Source organism: Kogia breviceps, chromosome 10 (assembly GCF_026419965.1).
Source record: "Kogia breviceps isolate mKogBre1 chromosome 10, mKogBre1 haplotype 1, whole genome shotgun sequence".
NCBI lineage: Eukaryota > Metazoa > Chordata > Mammalia > Artiodactyla > Physeteridae > Kogia > Kogia breviceps.
Window position 1 is genome coordinate 33,820,409 of NC_081319.1, and position 19,325 is coordinate 33,839,733.

Sequence of the window (19,325 nt, forward strand, 5' to 3'; positions counted from 1 at the left end):
TTGCGGTACGCGGGCCTCTCACCGTTGTGGCCTCTCCCTCTGCGGAGCACAGGCTCCGGACGTGCAGGCTCAGCGGCCATGGCTCACGGGCCCAGCCGCTCCGCGGCATGTGGGATCTTCCCGGACCGGGGCACGAACCCGTGTCCCCTGCATCGGCAGGCGGACTCCCAACCACTGCGCCACCAGGGAAGCCCAGCCTTCCATTTTTGTACATGTGAATCTGCCTTATTCTTTTCTAATAGCTATAGTAATATTCCATGGAATTCCCCTGCCAAGTTTTATTTAGCCACTCACAGTTGATGAATATTTAGATTGTTTGCCATTTGTTGTTATGACAAACAAGTTTGCAGTAAACAATTTCGTGTATCTGTCTTCAAACATATAGGCAAGTATTTCTATAGAATAGAGTCTCAGCATTTTAAGTTTCTATATCAAGTGAATCTGATAATCTGATGAGAACAGGGTTGGGTGCCAACTGGCAAATACATTTCAACCTGAATCTCAAGTTTCTCAGCCCACACTTTTCAATTTGGATTAATTCAGGATTGCCTAATAGTCTTCCATGCTTGGACACTGCTGGCTGACATTTTGAAAGTTGGAGTTGAGCTTCATAGATAAAAACCTTAGAGCTACATTTAAAAATTCCTTAAAATAGTATGGACTTTATTGAGCAGAAAGTGGAAAAGGAGATGAATAAAGGGAATTTCCTTGATAAATGGATGCAAAACTCTGTATTGAAAAGAGCATTAGGCTCTCAGGAAAGGAGGTGGGCCATTCTTTTAGAAAATAACTTTTTCATGTTTTTCTTCCCAGCTAAGCCAACTCTACAAAATAGCCAAAACTGAATACCTAATGAGTGTGCTGTGTTGACATGGATTTTGTTGCAGATTTTAAAGTAAAAATAACAGGGTGTAGTAAGTAGAATTCCAAACGTGTCTCCCCAAGACTCCTGTCCCGGGTTATTTAAACACTTATCCGGGTACTGGGTGAAGGGACTTTGCAGATGGAATTAAGGTTATTAATCAGCTGATCTTGAAATAGGGAGGGTATCCTGGATTATCCAGGTGGACCCAATATGATGACAGGCCCTTAACAGTGGAAGAGGAAAGCAGAAGAGTCAGAGAGATGCAGTGGAAGACAAAAGAGGAATGAGAGGAGATGCAGAAGGAGAGGTCAGAGAGATTATAAGTATGATGAGAGGCTTTGAAGTTGGAGAAAGGGAGCCATGAGCCAGAGAACGCAGGAGGCCTCTAAAAGCTGCGAATGACTCCTAGCTGACAGCTACCAAGGAAAGTCCTGTGACCACATGAAACTGAATACTGCCAATGATTTGAATGACTCAGAGCCCCAGAAAAGACAGTAGCCCTGCCAATACCTTGATTCTGGTCTTGGGAGACCCAGAGCAGAGAGATAATAAATGAATTTTTTTAATATGCAAAATATGTGGTAATTTGTCATGACAGCAATAGAAAACTAATACAGAGGTTGAACCAACATCTCTGTGTTGGACATAGCAAAAACTGGATACCAATAGCAGGCTGCTGTGTTTCTTACTTCCTTGCATATGAAGCAGGGTAGAGTCCAATGTTATAATACGACAAAGGGTAGGTTACATTTTCTAAATGCTTACCATGTGATAGATGCTTTGCTGGGTGCTTTATGTGTGTTCCCTACCTTATTCTTTCCAATAGCCCTACAAGAATGGGTGCTTTTATTATCATCTCCACTTTATAAATGAGAGAACTCAGCCTCACAGAAGTTAGATACATGGGCAGGGATGACATGGCTTATAAATAGCAGGGCTGGAACTCAACCCATACCTATGGGACATCACAGCCTAGCCTGTATTTCACATGAATGCTATATTTCACAATTAAATATGAGGCTAATATGTTTCCATATGCAAAACCACTGATATTTAAACTCTAGCTAAACATTCACATTTAAGAATGCCTTTTGTCACATAAAGCCTACTGACCTTGTTTTAATACCCTTGGAATACTACACCATCAGATGCTGAGCAAGGAGGAAAAAAAATCAAAGTTGGTTGGTCAAGGAAACAGGAGACTCCTGCTCCCCCCACCCAGGCACTTCAAGTCAAAGCACAGTGCACACTCTTATATTTCTCTTCAAATCCTTGGAGGTCCCACTTGCTCTAGATTGTGTCAAAGATTGTACACTCTTCCCCACACCAGGCACTCAATTCTAGAGGTGAAAGCCGTGGTGGAGACATTTTTATATCTTGAACATAAACATCAGGAACCAAAAGGAGTATCAAGTGGAGCAAATGTGGTGCATAACTGACATTTTTCTAGGGCGGGCCAATGTGCTGATTTGATCTCAGTTGTCTCTACAAAAAGTGTGACTTCAAATTCAACCAACGGAAAGTCAGAGCATGCAACAGACTCCTCCTTGCCTTTATTCATTCACATATTCAAACATTTAACAAATATGAACCAAGCTTCTGTCATGTGCCAGAGTTTGCACTGGAAGCTGAGGATACAGTGATGAATAAGACAGGTTCTGTGTTCATGGATCTTCCAGCCTAGAGAAGGAAGAATGGATAGGCAAGCAGTTGCAGGCTGGTATAGTCAAGCTGTGATGGAGTAGGTACTGGATATCATGAGAACATGTGGAAGAGATACCAAACTCGGCTTCAGAAACCAAAAATTGGGGTCCCTAAAGTGGGACCTACAGGAAAAATAGGAGTTATCCAGGCAAATATGGGGGGGGGGAGGAGAATGCTCCAGACCAAAGGAATGTCATAATGGAGGTCTGATCTGGAAACATACTAAGTCCATAGATATATCTGGAGTATGGAAGGCAAAGAGGCAGACTAGCAAAGGATGAGGCTGAAGATGTCAGTAAGGACTGAGGTCAGAAAGGCTTTCTACTGCTTTAGGGAGTTTGAACTTTGTTTCAATGGTTTCCAAGTTCCCTTATAATAAAGAGCTGAGCAGAGACATGATCAGATGTAGGTGCTTTAGAACAGCAGTCCCCAACCTTTTTGGCACCAGGGAGCGGTTTCATGGAAGACAGCTTTTCCATGGGCCAGGGAAGGGAGGGGGGAGCGGGGAGGGGATGGCTCAGGGGGTAATGCGAGTGCTGGGGAGCGGCAGGTGAAGCTTCACCTCCTGCTGTGCCACCCCGGTTCCTAACAGGCTCGGGGGTTGGGGACCCCTGCTTTAGAAGGATCCCTCTGGTGGAACTGTCAAGAATGGGTGTTGAAGAGTGAGTGGATGCAAGGAGACCCTTGGGAGGCTAGAGAAGTGTGGTATATGTAGAGGAAGGCTGGGATTAGGGAGAGAGAAAGGCAGGTGGACTCCAGAGCTATATGGGAAGGAGAGTCAATGGAATTTGGTTGTGGCATGGAGGGAGAAAAGGGAGTCTAGGATGACAGCCAGGCCTGACTTGGCTAAATCTTATTCCAAATACTCTTCTAGGCTGACAGGCCCAAGTTGTGGTCCACAGAGGTGAGATGGGGTTATAATCTGTAATTTGTAGAAGGCCTGAGGAGTAAGGGATCAGCCAGGAAGCGTGTCTTCCTTCTGCTGCGTGGGGTGGCCAAGAGCGCCTCTGTGGATGGGCGTCTTGGGGCTTCAGAGCAGGTGACTCCTCTTGGTTGTTTTGAATATGCTGACAAGAACAGAAGCTTTCAAGAAAACAATGTCCCAACTCCTTAGTGAAGCAGGAAATGATAAGCAGTTTCAAATGTTCGCTTTCTTTTCTTTGCTCTTGCTTTCTGCAGAGAATGCCTTTGTCATTGAAGATGGTGGGTGCAGGTTGCCCTATGGGTTTGGGGAAGGGTCAGTGCACCTATAACCTGCCCACTCCATGTGTCTTGAGGTGCTGTAATGTCTTGACAGGTGTCCTGACTCTTGGCTTTGACATGTCCTGTCAGGGCTGCCAGTCAGTTAGGACTGGACCCTGGGAAGAGCCTGCAGGCCTGAGACTTGGTAACATTTGCCTGGTTAAACACCTGTGGCTGCTATGACCCCATAGCTAAGCCCTGTCACAGGCTGACAGGTCAGGGCTGCTGAGATCCACTTACTGATGATGGTCCTTCAGTCTTCTTATTACTCTAACTCTGTATCAGGAGAGGGAGATTTTTCATGAGCAAGTGTGTGAAATATGTTCAGTGCCTAGCAGTGGTGTACAGCTGTTATCTGCTGCTATCTACTGCTTTGACCTGCCCATAATCAGTCTCCTTCTTTTCTGAAACCAGCAGCCAGATTTTCTTTGGGGAATTCCTTTGTTTCCACAGTTCTGGGGCAGTTACCCTTTTCCCAGCACTGTGTCAGGTATGGGCACTTGGCTCAAGCCAGCCAATCAGAATCCCCAACCCCCAGACGTGATCACTCAGAGGGAGCTGTCCTTTGGGCCACAGTGATTGGCTCAGGGGTGGGCACAGAACCCAGCTAGTCTGTTTCTGAGTTTAGGACTGTTTGGATAAAGAAATGCTTGTTCTATAGAATTGCAAGCTGGGATGATGGCATTTGGGGTACCGGGGGCCACAGCCTGCCTGAGAAGGTAGTAAAAAAGAAGAAAGCAGACATGAGTGATGGAGAGAGAGAGAGAGAGGGGTGCAGAGACAGATCCCTAGGGACATTGTCTGAGCCCTTGAACTCAGCTGTGCCCAAAGCCAGCCTAGTCCTGAATGATCTAGTTACAAGAGCTAATAAATGTCTTTTTCAGTAAGCCAGTTTGAGTCCTGATGTGTCTGTTACTGAGTCTTGGTTCAAGTCAATTTAGCAAGTATTTGTTGAGATCTATGGTGGGAGCTGTACCTCAGAGCTGTAGGGAACACACGAGACATGGTGTAGTCACAGCCATAATTATTATAATTATTATTGTTCTATTAATTGGACATTTCTCCTGTTACCAGACACTCCTTTTGACTTTACACACATTACTTATTTGATCCTTTGAGTAAATCTTTGAATTAGAAATAATTACTTTGGGCTTCCCTGGTGGCGCAGTGGTTGAGAGTCCGCCTGCCGATGCAGGAGACACGGGTTCGTGCCCTGGTCCGGGAAGATCCCACATGCCGCGGAGCAACTAAGCCCGTGAGCCATGGCCGCTAGGCCTGCGCGTCCGGAGCCTGTGCTCCGCAACGGGAGAGGCCACAACAGTGAGAGGCCCGCATACCGCAAAAAAAAAAAAAAAAAAGAAATAATTACTTGAATTTTACAGAGGAGGAAACCTGGTTCCAGAGAGGCTAAGAAATATATCCAATATAATATCATAATAACAATAGTAAAAAAAAAAAATAGCTAGTCAGTGAAGAGGTAGGATGTGAGTTGTGATCTATCGTGACTCCAAAGTCTGTGTTCTCACCACCTGGCTTTCTTGCCTCTGCCCTTGTATACTCATACTCTGGCCAGGGAGACATAAAGGAAATACACTGTGTGCTGCAGGACAGGTGAGATTATTCCCTCCCACCCCAAGAACTTGGAAATAAAGAAAATAGATTGCATACCCATGAAAGCAACATAGAATGGATCAGAGCAGAGATTTGCCAACTTGCCCTAAAGAGCCAAAATGGCTCCTGGCCAACCAGGCTGGATCTAGCTACATAAATGTATTGACAGCAAAGAAAGAATGAGTGTGTCAGGAGAGGGGTGACCCAACCATGGAAGCAAAGAGCAATGGGGTTGGAGAGGAGAATCTTGGGGACGCCTATCCTAGCACTCTCCAGCGGTTGGGAGCTGTACCCATGGGGCTTCCTGAGGGCTGGTCTATCCTTATGGAGAGATGAGTGAGGAGGCTGTGGCCATAGAATCCAGCAGTCACTCTTCCCATGAAAGCTACTGTCTTCATTGTGGATTAGCACACGGGGCCTCTTAGCATGATGCCCTTAAATGCCTGCTTCAGCCAACAACCCTAGTCCTGGAAACACCATGCTCCTTTCATCATGATCCCTCCTATTCTCTTTTAAAATCATTTTGAAAACACTGCTTCCCTGAAGGGTGTATCTATAGGGAAAGGACTGCACTTGCCATACATAGACATTGAAGGTTCTGCAGTGATGGCATAATATCATTGTAAATGAACGAATTGGCTTTTGAAGTCAAATTTGGCTTCCCCATGAGTCTGCCTATGAGGGACTGGGTTGGTCAGAAGCTGGCAAGCATTGCGGGCCATCCATCTATTAGAGTTCTCCGTGTAAAATAATCACCAGGCATCCTGGTGCTGGCAACTTTGGACACTTCCCTTTTAGAGGTGGATTTCTTCCTTGCACTGACAAAGTGGGTTTTACAACTTCCCAGACTTGAGGCCAGGCCTGTATGATGGAATAGTAACTATTTATTACATCCTGGACAGGGGGTGCTGAGCAGACAGAAAGAACAGCATGCATGTTGGAATTAAGTAAACTTGAACTTGCATCCCAGCTTCAGCGTTACTGGGTATGTGGACACGTTTTCCAACTCCCTAAGGTTCAGTTTCCTCCTGTAAAACATGAGAAGAATAACAGGATCTACCTCATAGAATGACTATGAAGACTAAAATGAAAAAGAAAAAAAAAGATGCAAAGGTTGAGCAGGCCTCTGACATAGTTGTACTCATTAGCTGTTAGCTGCTATCTGATTACCTACATCATTGCCTCCTCTGGCAGAATACTCCCCTCTGCTCACATACTTTTCTAGGTATGGTCCAGGCTTCAATGAGCAATACAATGACAGTACAAGCCCTCAGGAAGGCAGGGAGACACAGAGAAAGAACGCACCTAGCCTTACAGGTAGGCTGGCTAACCCAGCTGTATACAGGCTCCAGACTGGAAATGTCAATAAGGGAACTAGACCGGTTGAGAAATGGGTTGGAATGGGTAGTCAGGCCTGGCTTACAGAGGCATCCCATGTCAGCTCCAGCCTCACATTCCATGAGGGAACACAGGCCCAGTATGATCATATCTGTGCAGTTTTTAAAAGAAAAACCAAGAATCTAGATTTCTTTGTGAAATATCCCATTTTTTACTTTACAGCAACTAATTTGAATTCCCTTTGAAGACTGCAAGCCAAACAATCATCCCATTTGACAGAAACTGGTCTTGGGGTTTTAATTTATGATCTCTACCTTAAAGGCTGGGCGGGATGGGGGTAGGAGAGTCTGAATTTGGGTTCCCCCAGGAGCAGATTCTACAACAGAGATACAGTACAAGTAGTTTATTTGGGATGGGATCCCAGGAAACATCAATAGGGCAGTGGGGGAGTAGTACAGGGATGGGAAAGCAACCAATAGAGGAGCTGTTATCAAGTCATCGCGGTGGTTGACTGGTGACTGCAGCTTGATCCTGTAGGGACCTCTGGGAGCCAATGTAGGACACGTGCCTCAGAGTGACTCACCTAAGGCATGAGGCAGCTGGGGTAAACGTACACTCCCTCCCAGCAGTCGTTGGCTGAGGGCTGCTCCCCGGAGGCACCAATATCTTCACTCCCTTCCCCTGCTATAAGCTTGTGCTGGGTGGGCCTTGGGGGCCCGAGAAGCCGGCAGGCAAAGGCAGGCCAGGGTCAGCTGTGAGAGGTAGGTGGGGCACTAACAGTGCCCGTGGGAAAGGGGTAGAAGGAAGCAGTCAGCACTAGTCACCACGTTAGCAAGCGCTCAAGAGACCCTTCCAAACATTCCATCTAGTCCAGCAGCTAGGGGTGGGTGACGAAGTCCTTCACACTGGCTTCATTTGCCCCGTCAGATGGGGCTTCCAGCACATGCCTCTGGTCTCCTGCTTGTGCCAAAGCAGGAGTTGAGGTTGGAAAGAGATGTGAGCTCCTAACAGGAATGCCCGCTCGCCGCACTTGCCTCTTGAGGCTCTGTCTGTCAATTACAGAAAGATCTGCAAGATTCCGTTCTCCTCTATTATCTTCCACAGGGGTCTCCAGTGGCAACTCTGCAACCGTTTTCTGCAGAGTGGTTCAAATTGTTTTATATCTCCTTAGCTGCCAAGTACAATGTCATAAGCAATAAATAAATAAATTGTTGGCCTATATGGAAAGCATATTTTGTCCAGATGCGTCCTTGAAACTTCAGCCCTGAAACATGAAAGTCAGATTGGAAACCACATTCTCAAAGCTCGGGGGAAGTAGGCTCACACGGAAAAGCCATTTGATTGGCAGGTGCTGCCACCCAGCACCCGAGGTGTGTCCTGCAGATAGGCCAGGCAGCGCGCCTTCTGAAAAACTGAGCGTACGAGTTTTTCACACCAGTTTTCGAGCTTAGCATGGGTAGGCCAGCTGCACAGGCCAGGGGTGAAGGAGGACTGGAACTTAGAGGGTTGCTTAGCTGGAGGAGCTGAGACCTGTGTCTTCCTTTTGATCTCCTCTTGACCAGCTGTGTTGAAGCAAGCCTTCCTCGCCAAGAGGGCTACGTTCAGCACCCTTGTCTGGAGTGCAGACAGTTCTCAGCTACACTGTCTTGGCTGCATGCAGAGGGTGAGGGTGGGGGGAGACCTGGATGGTAGAGAATCACACAGAACGATGTTCAATGTGTTTTAGCTGGTTTAGCCAGCCCTGAGACCCTGCGATGGAGTGAGCATTCCGAGACAGAGCTGGGGCTGGGTGAATACATGACCCAGGAGAGCAGACATGGCCTTGGTGGCAGGAATTACCATGTGGGGCTCACCAGTGGTGACATGGGATGCCTGTGTCAGCTGGCAGGGAATGCTTTTAAATGTCATCTTTATTGCTGTTTAAATTTAAATGACATGCTCATAAAAGGTTAGACAGATTAGAGATGCATGAAGAGAAAAGTGAAAGTTCCCTCTTGAACATCCCCAATTCCATCCCCTCTGTGTTCTTTCAGAGATTCTTCTAGACTTGTGCACACACACACACCCCACACACATTTTATAAGAAATGAGCTTGTATTATGTAAATTATTCTATAAATCCCTCTTTTGCACGTCATATACTTTGATCGTCTTTCCATATCATATAATCTTTGCCATTGCTTCATGGTGCTCTTTTGACAGATTATAATAATTCGTTACAGTTTTCAAGCTGAATTCTCAGATTGCTTCCCAAATTGCCAACCTGTGGTAAACAACCAAAAATGTTAGCAGCTGGTGCTATTATCATTATTGCCAGTAGGAGTAATCTTTTATCTTACCTGTGGAATTTGATAGAATTAAAGTGAACAATGGAGAAATTCATGAGAAAAATGACTCTAGAAATAGCGATTTGGGACATGTATATACACATGTGAAATATATGTGTATGGGGGGGTGTATAAAGTATAATAAAATTCAATAGAGACGATTGACTGTCTCAGTAAAACTAAAGATGTTACTTCTGTACCTGAGTTACTGTTCTTGAATGAATTCCTTCACCCACCCGTCAAGAATTAATTTTATGCTTATATGTATTCTTTGACTGGTAGCCCAGCTCAGTAGCAAAGTGTGAGGCTACTGCTTGGTACTATAGATTACTAAAAACATGCACTGTGGGTTCAGATACCAATTTTGATGCTCTCCAGTATACCGTCTTAGTCAGCGTGTTTAACTCTCTCTGTGCCTCTGTTTCCTCATTTCTCAAAGCACAGTGAGGATATGCTCTTCCTAGGGTGGTTGAGAGGACTAAAGGAGAGAAGCCCTTACCCTGCCTGCCCAGCAAATAGGGATTATTAATAGTAGAAAGAGAGTGTGGTCATTAGCAGACAACTGTCAGGTATGTATGCCTGATGAGATGTATGCAGTACACACACTATAAATATCCAACTTGATAGGTGCTCATTGTCTTCTCCCAGCTGGGGAGTTGAGAAAGAATCATGGAAAATAAAATGAGTAAAAAATAATTTTTAAAGTCAACAGTCAACTAAAACTATTTCAAAATGCCTTGGAGGTTGTCGCAAACCATCAGCTGTTCTAGACCAGAAACAGAACCTGATTTCCAGTTGTTGATGATAAATAAACACAGTACACTGCCCTTTGCAATGAGTGGCTATTTTTTTAACCCATGCAGATGTGTGCTATTTACATTGAAGCTGTCATACAAATTAGCAAAGGCCCACAGAGTCTGAAAGAAGGCAGGCTTCATACCCTGCAATGTTCACAGGAATGGAAAATGGCTTATCCCGCTCCTCTTAGCTATGGTGCCACAGTCCTTGTAGGAGTGACTGGGGAGAACTGAAGAGCTTTTCCAGGCCGGTGGAAATGTTTGCTGACCAAGCAGGCTTAGAAGCTCATCTGCAAGGCTGGGTAAAATGAAATGCAGTAGGGTTTGGAACTGCTGTGATTTTGACTTTTTGGCAATCTGGTGAAAGTTCTGACCCTTCAACAGATATGAAAATCCTCTCATTTGGTACAGGCTTGTGCATGGCAGATTAAGTCTGAATTAAAACACCAATTAGAGTGCAGTGGATGATCTCCTGTTTCTCTGAGGATAGGATTTTCTTGGCAAAATACTTGTTTGGCTACACTCAGACATACCCCTGTGTCAAGCTGTATGTATGGGCTGTTAGAGGAAGAGCACAGAGGACTGAACCACAAAGTCAAAACAAGTAAGGGCTAGGAGGGTATTTCAAATTGTGGTTTTTCAAGCCCTTCCATATAATAAAGAGATAACGAAGGCTCAGGACAGTGAAAAGTCCAGCTCAGTATCCTCAGTGAGGCCTGAGACTAGAACCCAGGATACAAGGCATCCATTAAATGCTCTTTCTACTAGACTGTGTGGCTTCTAGATGATCTTTCTCTTAGGGGATGCACAGAGACATAAAGATGTAAACAGTTTAAATGTAAGCTTTAAAACTCCAATGGCTGATCTTTTCTGGAGAGGAAGCAAATCTCTGATAGTATACATATAGACGCATTTGGGTTCTAGAAGAGTGATTCATTAATTCTCTAAGTACTATGGAGGACCTGCAGAGGGCCAGCCTCCAGCAAAGGCCTAGGACTTATAGTATGGCACACACAGGTCCCTTTCCTCAATGCAAATATGTGCCCTTGATGCAGTAAGGACAGAATCATATTCAGTGTCCTCTGAGAGGCAAGCAGAAAGGGCTCTGCGGACACAAAGAGGGTGGCTTTTCAGTTCTGCTTAGATGATTCAAGGACAGCTTTACTTGACCTGGGTCTTCAAGGGGTAAGCAGACTCTTTCTTGGCAGAAAATTTATTCATTCATTTAATTGAAATTTAATGAGCACCTACTTTTTGCCAGTGTTTGTGCCAGGTAAACAAGCAGTAAATACAGAACAGTAAATAATACTCTGTTCTTAGGGATTTTTACCTTCTCTTGGGGAGAGTCAGAAATTAAGCAGGTAAATGAAAGACTCAGTAAGATGATTTTAGATAGCTATAAGTACAAAGAGGGAGACGAGGTGATGGGGTGGAAAAGCCCAAGGGTGAGGATCTGCCTCAGATAAAATAATCTGAAAGGCTGATGTGGTGCTGTGACACCTAGACGGAGGAGAAGCCAGCACAAAGAAGGCCAGGGCGGTGGTGACCAAGTGAGATGGGGAAGGTGGTGGGAGGTGAAGTTGGAGCGGTGGGCACTAGCCGATTTTCACAATACCCAGGCTAGAATAAGTAGACGGAATGTTCTTCCAGGAGAGCTAGGGAGCATTGGGAGGGTCTTGAGCAGGGGAATGCCGTGCTATATGAGTCAGGAGGCAGAGAAGCATTAAAAATCACCAGGTGGGGGATGGGCTTGCAGTGGCAGATTCCGGGCTCCCACAATGCCAGGTAGTCAAGCAGAATTCTACCAAGCCTTTCTTTAGGATCGCAAACAGGCAGAACTATAATCAACGCAGTCCTTGTACTCCACAGTGAGGACACTTGAGGTGTGGAGAGTCAACACCTGTGACCCAGTTGGGCAGGGGAAGGGCTGGGCCCAAGACCCAGAATTTGGGATGCTGCCTCCTGTTCTTCGTCCCTGCCTACTTTCTCTGCCTCCTTACCCACCTGCCTGTGTTCTGGGGACTGAGATTTGAAATCCACCCCCCCCACACCAGACATTTCAGAAACGTCTTTTATGGTTTGTTTTTAGTGTTGTATTAAAAGGCAGTCACCTTGAATGACTCCTGCTTGACAGAAGTGTCAGCACTGTCACCACCTACTCCACGGAACAGTGGCACATGCCAAGGGAACCCTGGCTCCATGGGGAAGTGAGGAGGAAGGCAAAGAGCTGTTCACCAGCGCTAGAATGCAGGTTCAGCTCTGTCCTGACTGACTGTGTGGCCTAGAGGAAGTCCCTTCTTCACTGTGGACCTGCACATTTTTTTATGTGTAAAAGGAGAGGATTGGGACATAGGCATTATGAGAAAAACTATTTTGAGTAATCTTGAACTAAAGTAAACAGATTGTGGCAGGGCTTCTCAGAGCCTTTACTATTCTAACGAGCACTGTCAAACTCGAAGAGGGAAATACAGTCCGATGCACGTCACAGGTGTATTTATGTACTTGGCCCTGGATTGCTTTGGAAGAGGACACCTCATAGAACTTGGGCGCCTCGGGACACTTGCAGGGAACTGGTCTGTGAGATGAGACAAGGGAGATGAAAGGGAGCCTCCATTCCTGTCCTTGTCCGGCCTCGTCCAACAGTGGCACAGAGCGACAGGTTGTCCTGTGTCTCGGTGGTGTGTGCCCTCTCCCCTACAGCACTTTCACCCTCTCTCCGCTGCCCCCCTCCAGAGCCCCACACAGGCTGTCTCCTGAAGGAGCATGACTGCGAAACACCTTCTCTCCCTCAGGGCCCACTGGGAGCCTGTCCTGTGCTCCAGTCTCTGAGAAGGCTACTTCCCCTGCCTGATGACCACAGTGGCCGCATCTCTGACCCTGGACAGTCGGATAGTGATATCCTCCTTTGGTAGACAAACTCTAGGTCCACTGGTCTCTCTTTCTCCCTAGAGTTTTCTCTGGAATGTTCCCGATGGGCCTTTTCAGTTTTTACATTGTATCTTATTGCTTGTATATCAGCCTTTTCTGCTCATTGGCAACCACGTGAGGTGCCTTAGGAGGTACCAGCCTGCATGCATGATGCGTCTCTAACAGCTCCCACATGACTGTCATCCTCATCCTAACATCTGCTATTTTTTTGAACACTTACAATGCTCCAGACAGTGTGTAAAGAGCTTTATCTGCACTAACTCATAGTCTCCTGTCAGCAGCCTTATGAGGTGTGGGCACTGTTTTTATTCTACTGAACGGTGAGGACACTGAAGCTTGGTCAGGTCACTCCTCAAAAGTCTCACAGCCAGTGCATGTGGGGGCTGGAATCCCACCCAAGGCCGCCCCCTGAGTCTTTGCGTTGGATGGTTGTACTGCATTGCTCTATTAATGTTTGGATGAGTAGAAGGTGAATGAATGAATGAGTGAATGGATGAACATGTGAGGGAAGGATACCACCCACCATCTCACCTCCAGCTTTAGGAAACCTGCCTGGCTACGGGGGAAAGCAACCATGCCCTTTTTTGAGCCACCACTCTCTGAAGGTCACATTCTCTCTCTGTCTTGTCATCTCCTCCCACCAGGTTACAAGTGGGCACCACCTTATTGTCCCAGCAGCAGCCCACATCTATTCCACCCACTGGTGGGCACACACACACCCAGGGCGAGGCAGCCTCAGCTGGATCTCAGCCGGGGTTTCAGCCTATGACGGTTTATGGTGCCACTGCTGAGTTTCTCAGCAAGAGAAGGGCAGCTGTTCTGGGACTGAAACATGAAGAAAGATGGGCTGAGATCAGATAAGCATCCCTTCCCAAGCAGACATACCTCCCAATTTGCAGGCCTTTGTCATATTACTAGCAGTTAAGGAATGCTGAAATGGAGCTCTAGCCTTGATCTGAATTATAATCTCCGAAGCTATATTTAAGTCTACCTAAAGATATTTCAATTTGCTCTCTCTCTTCCCCCCCCACCCCCCGCTCCTTGGCTCAGAGCATACTTGTATCCCTGCAGAACACAGAAAAGCTGGGACGTATTTCTTAATGTTTTACATTACAGTTGTAAGTCCTTCTTATCCTTTGATAATCATATTTTAACTTTTAGTCAACGTACTTGTGGGTGTGCCTGTGTCTGTGTTGTATATAAGTTCACATTTATACGAACGGCATTAGCTCCCTTTATCTTTTTTTTCCCCCCAAAGCCATACTTGTAAGACTACATTCAGCAGCGGATTAATCCCCAAATAACTTAGTTCAGCTTTCGCAGCTGCTGCCAAACAGCCTGTCTCCTGGACGGGTGTAGACTGTGTGGTGGTTATAATTAACAAGTCTGCAGGGGGTTGTAGCAGAGGGAATGAGAACTGGGCTGAGAGGTCACCAAATACAAGTGAACACTGCCAACGAGAAGAGCCCACGGAGGACCTTTGGTGGAGGAGGACAGGTTGTAGAGGTAGGGGTTGGGTTTTTGTCCTTCAGCAATTGTCCAGTAGCGAGCTGAGGAAGCAGATGAGCTGCGTGGCCTGTATGGGGCGGGGGGATGGGGGTCTGTGTGTTGCTGTGTGTGAATGTGTGGGTGTATGTATGTGTATTGGATGGGAGAGAGGGCATATCTTTTAAGACAGTAGGTTTGGGTATTAGATTTTTGTTTGAAATATTTATCACTTATTACCTCTGTGACCTTAGGCAAGTTGCTTAGAATCGGCATCTCTGTGCCTCAGTTTCTCTCTGTGCAAATAGGGATTCATTCATTATTCAACAAATATTTGTTGAATACTGTATTCCAGGCCCTGTTCTAGGCACCAGGGATGCAACAATAAACAAAAAGACAAAAATCCCTGCCCTTATGGAACTTCCATTTTACTGGTTAAAAAAAAAACTTTCAGGGAAGGTTATTTATTTATTATAAGGATCAAAATAGATTGTGCATATAAAATGACTAGCACAGTGTCTGGCAAGTAAAAAGATTTTGGTGAAAAGGAGCAAATATTAATACTATTGTTTTTTAGGTTCCATTTACAAAGCAACACCCCACCCTGAAAAAAAAGTCATAAATCTAAATTCCACTATTTTATTTCATAAGCTTTTTTTTCTTTGGGAAGTAACCCATGCGTACTTCGGGAAAAGATGCTCTGTATATGTTTTGCTAGCTCAGTCAAAACAGTCCATCTATGTACCAGACATCTTGAAGGATAAAGATGCTTCTTGAATGGACTTGAGCAAAGGAAGATCAGCTCTCAGGTGACAGCTCAGACATGACAAACTGGAACAATGCAGAAAGGAATGCATGAAGGGGTTGGATTAAGAATTACAGGGCAGTTACTTTTGCTAACTGATATGCAAACAAGAAAGAAACACAGGCACACCTTGTTATGCAGAAACACCGTAAACAAAAATGCACTATTACAGAATTGCAGAACAGGAAAACCCCTACGTAAAAATGAGTTGTTATTAAAAAAGGGGGGGTTGCAAAATTGTTTTGGAATGTGGGCCTCATTTTCCATTAGTCTAGAGTTCATGGACTGATCCTCAAGGGCTTACTTAATATGCACTTATCTGAAATGTATTCTTTCCCCCTCACCAACCGCTATGTGCGACATGGCTTTTATGGGAAGATGCACTGAACGGCTCTCTTGTCCCAGTACCAACCTGGCACTAGTTTGTACTAACTATACAGGAGTCCCCTTATCCGAAAATTCACTCTCTGAGGCCAGTGGTTTAAAGGTTGCAGGAAAGCCAACATTGTCATAACATGAAAACATTCATGAATTAATTGACCACTTATCAAATTAACCTCACTTAGACTTCTTCCCCATTTCATGTTGGGCCTCCCACTATGTTAAGAGTCAGCTCCTTTGTGTATCTGTCTTTATTGGATTATCCAGCATCCAGAAATACAGTGAAAATAGATCATACATTACTTGCAGGATGAAGCAACAAATTTTTCAAAAGATGCAAGCGTTCATCGAGTTGATGAAAGTGATGTTAGAAACCAAGTTTATATTACATGCACATTCATTAACGAATGAAGATAACTTGTATCAGTTAAAAAGAGAAAAGTCAGTAAGCATGATGATACATCAGGGGCTTCAAAGTGGGTGACTGGATGTTCGATGCTGTGACATATCCTTGGGGAGATGGCAGAAGTCTCAAATATTTTTGCAAATGTCACCCTCTTAATGACTGGGCTAATGGAAGTAAAGGATGTCAAATCATACACTCATACAACCACGTTAGGCAAAAAAATGGGTCAAATAAGTCAACACATTTTATTCTTTGCTCTTTGCAGCAGCGGTCCCCAACCTTTTTGGCACCAGGGATCGGTTTCATGGAAGACAGTTTTTCCATGGACCAGGAGTGGGGTGGTGTGGGGATAATTCACGCACGTTACATTTACTGTGCACTTTATATCTATTATTATTACATTGTAATATATAAAGAAATAATTATACAACTCACCATAATACAGAATCAGTGGGAGCCCTGAGCTTGTTTTCCTGCAACTAGATGGTCCCATCTGGGGGTGATGGGAGGCAGCGACACCGACATGTGTTACTTATGTCCAGTCTTCTCCGTGATCTCGTTTTGGTCGCTGTCACTGCAGAAAACACTGCCTCACAAAGATAGGATGTTGGAACTGGAAGCAGGCTTTTCAGTGCTCTTGTGGCAATCTCAGGATGTTCCGCCTTGACTTTAATCCAGAACAACGTATGGAGATTTGAAGTTGTCTCAAACATACTTTTAAGGCCACCGTCATTTGCGATCTCAAGCAGTTGATCCTCTTCTAGCACAGACAAAGTCGATTCACCTGGCTTATTCACAAACGGGTCGCGGACCCATTCCTTCCCAGTCTGGGTGTCTTTTGTGGTTGGGAAGTAATGCTCAAACTCTTTTGAAAGCTGAGATAGGTGATCGTGCACCAGCTGGGAGAAAGAAGGCCCTGGCTCATTTGCTTTCAAAATCTCTGCTAATGTTTGAAACATGTCAAAAATCCTAGTATTCACTTATTACCCCCGTAATTCCAGTTTGGCTTTGAACGCAGCCACTTTATCTGCCCACTTGAACACACTTGTCATCCTCCCCTGAAGTGACAGATCGAGTTCATTGAGCAGGTTGAATATGTCACACAAGTAAGTTTTGCGACCCATTCTGTGTCACTGAAATGTGCTGCCAGTGGTGACTGTTTTCCTAAAAGAAATCTTTGGAGCAGCTCTTGTATCTCAGAAACTCTGGCCAGTGATCTACCTTTAGAAAGCCGTCTCACTTCTGTGTATAAGAGAAGACGTGTGTGCTCTGCGTCCATCTCCTCACAGAGCTGCACGAACAGACGTGAGTTAAGGGCATGTACTTTAATGTGGTTGATAATTTTAATCACGTCCTGCAAAACGTTGTTAAGTTCAGGTGACATTTTTCGGCTAGCCAGCATTTCTCTATGGATGACACAGTGCATAGACTCACATTCAGAAGCGACATCTCTGACCCGAGTAGTGAAACCAGAAAGCCGTCCAGTCACGGCAGCCTCTCCATCCGTGCATTTACTGACACAAAATGACTAATTCAGTTTTCCTGATACGTAGTCATATAAAGACTTGAATAGTTCTGCAGCTGTGGTGTTGGTTGGCAACAAAACTGCACAGAGCATATCCTCATGCATATAGCATATCCTCATGCACATCCTCCTGAAAAATATATTGCACAAAACCAAGCATTGTTGCCTTGCTGTCAACATCGTAGACTCATCAACCTGGATTGCGTACCACGGTGACTCATTAATCCTCTCTAACAATTGTGCCTCCGTATAGTTTGTCTAGTTATGGTGCTAGCTGAAAGAGGAACACGTGCCACCTTTGGAATTGCGGGCTCTCCTAAAAGTTCATGACAAATGTCCTTAGCAGCAGGCAGGATCAACTCTTCACCAATAGTAAAGGGCTTCTTAGCTTTAGCAATGCAGTTAGCCACTAAGAATGATGCTCTCAGTGCAGACACATTTGATGAAGTGGTGGCCTTCAATAATTGCTTCTGTTCTTTGTGTTTACGCTTTTTTCTTTTGAAAAACTCCAAAGGCTTGTCTCTTAATGCAGGGTGCTTGGTCTCCGTGTGGCGAAGCAGTTTTGAAGGTTTCATGGCTTCATTGGGTAGCTGGTCGCCAAATAGTATACAAAGCGGGCTTAGAGAACATGAATCAACTGTTGCAATTAACCCGTAATTTAAGTAGGACTCTTAGTATTTTATTTTAAATGCAGCTTTCTTTTTGTTGGAGTCTTAGAGTCTTCTGCTGTCTCATCATTGGGTCTTTCCCCCTTTTCAAAGAAGCTCTCCAGCGACATTTGTTTTTTAGGGTTAGCTTGTGGGCTTACCAGAACTGTGACTGAGACAAGTGTGCAGTGCAGACAAGAGGCACAGAAGGAAGTGGTAAATAAAATAATGGGCAGGCCATGTGCAGACTAAAATAAGTGTCAGATTCTGACTTAAAGCCTGCCACCAGATGCAGCTTTACAATTGAAGTACATCAACTCACTTGCCACTCTAAAACCTGCTACCAGATGCAGCTTAATTGTCAGTTGCCACTCACTGATAGGGTTTTGATATGAGTCTGCAAGCAATTGATTTATTGTGGTCTCTGCAGTCAAACCTCTCTGCTAATGATAGTCTGTATTTGCAGCCGTGCCTCAGCGCTGGCATCACTGCCTCAGCTCCACCTCAGATCATCAGGCATTAGATTCTCATAAGGAGCAGGTAACCTAGATCCCTTGCATGCGCAGTTCACAGTAGGGTTCACACTCCTATGAGAATCTAATGGCGCCACTGATCTGACAGATGGTGGAGCTCAGGCGGTAATGTGAGCAATGGGGAGCGGCTTTAAATACAGATGAAGCAGAAGCCAGAATAACTACAGTCCTGCAGCCTGTGGAACAAAAACCACATTCACAGAAAGATAGACAAGATGAAAAGGCAGAGGGCTGTGTACCAGATGAAGCAACAAGATAAAACCCCAGGAAAACAACTAAATGAAGTGGAGATAGGCAACCTTTCAGAAAAAGAATTCAGAATAATGATAGTGAAGATGATCCAGGACCTTGGGAAAAGAACGGAGGCAAACATTGAGAAGATGAAAGAAATGTTTAACAAAGATCTAGAAGAATTAAAGAACAAACAAACAGAGATGAACAATACAATAACTGAAATGAAGACTACACTAGAATGAATCAATAGCAGAAAAACTGAGGCAGAAGAACGGATAAGTGACCTGGAAGACAGAATGGTGGAAATCACTGCTGTGGAACAGAATAAAGAAAAAAGAATGAAAAGAAATGAAGACAGCCTAAGAGACCTCTGGGACAACATTAAATGCAACAACATTCGTATTACAGGGGTCCCAGAAGAAGAAGAGAGAGAGAAAGGACCCAAGAAAATATTTGAAGAGATTATAGTAGAAAACTTCCCTAACATGGGAAAGGAAA

General features: G+C 44.9%; 1 protein-coding gene and 1 pseudogene across 10 annotated transcripts in view; both read left to right on the forward strand.

Annotated features, from left to right (window-relative positions):
* The window catches only part of ERC2 (ELKS/RAB6-interacting/CAST family member 2), a 969,444-nt gene that overhangs the window by 806,307 nt on the left and 143,812 nt on the right, over positions 1-19,325 (forward strand). The window lies entirely within an intron of this gene.
* LOC131763743 (uncharacterized) lies at positions 3,695-4,355 on the forward strand (annotated as a pseudogene).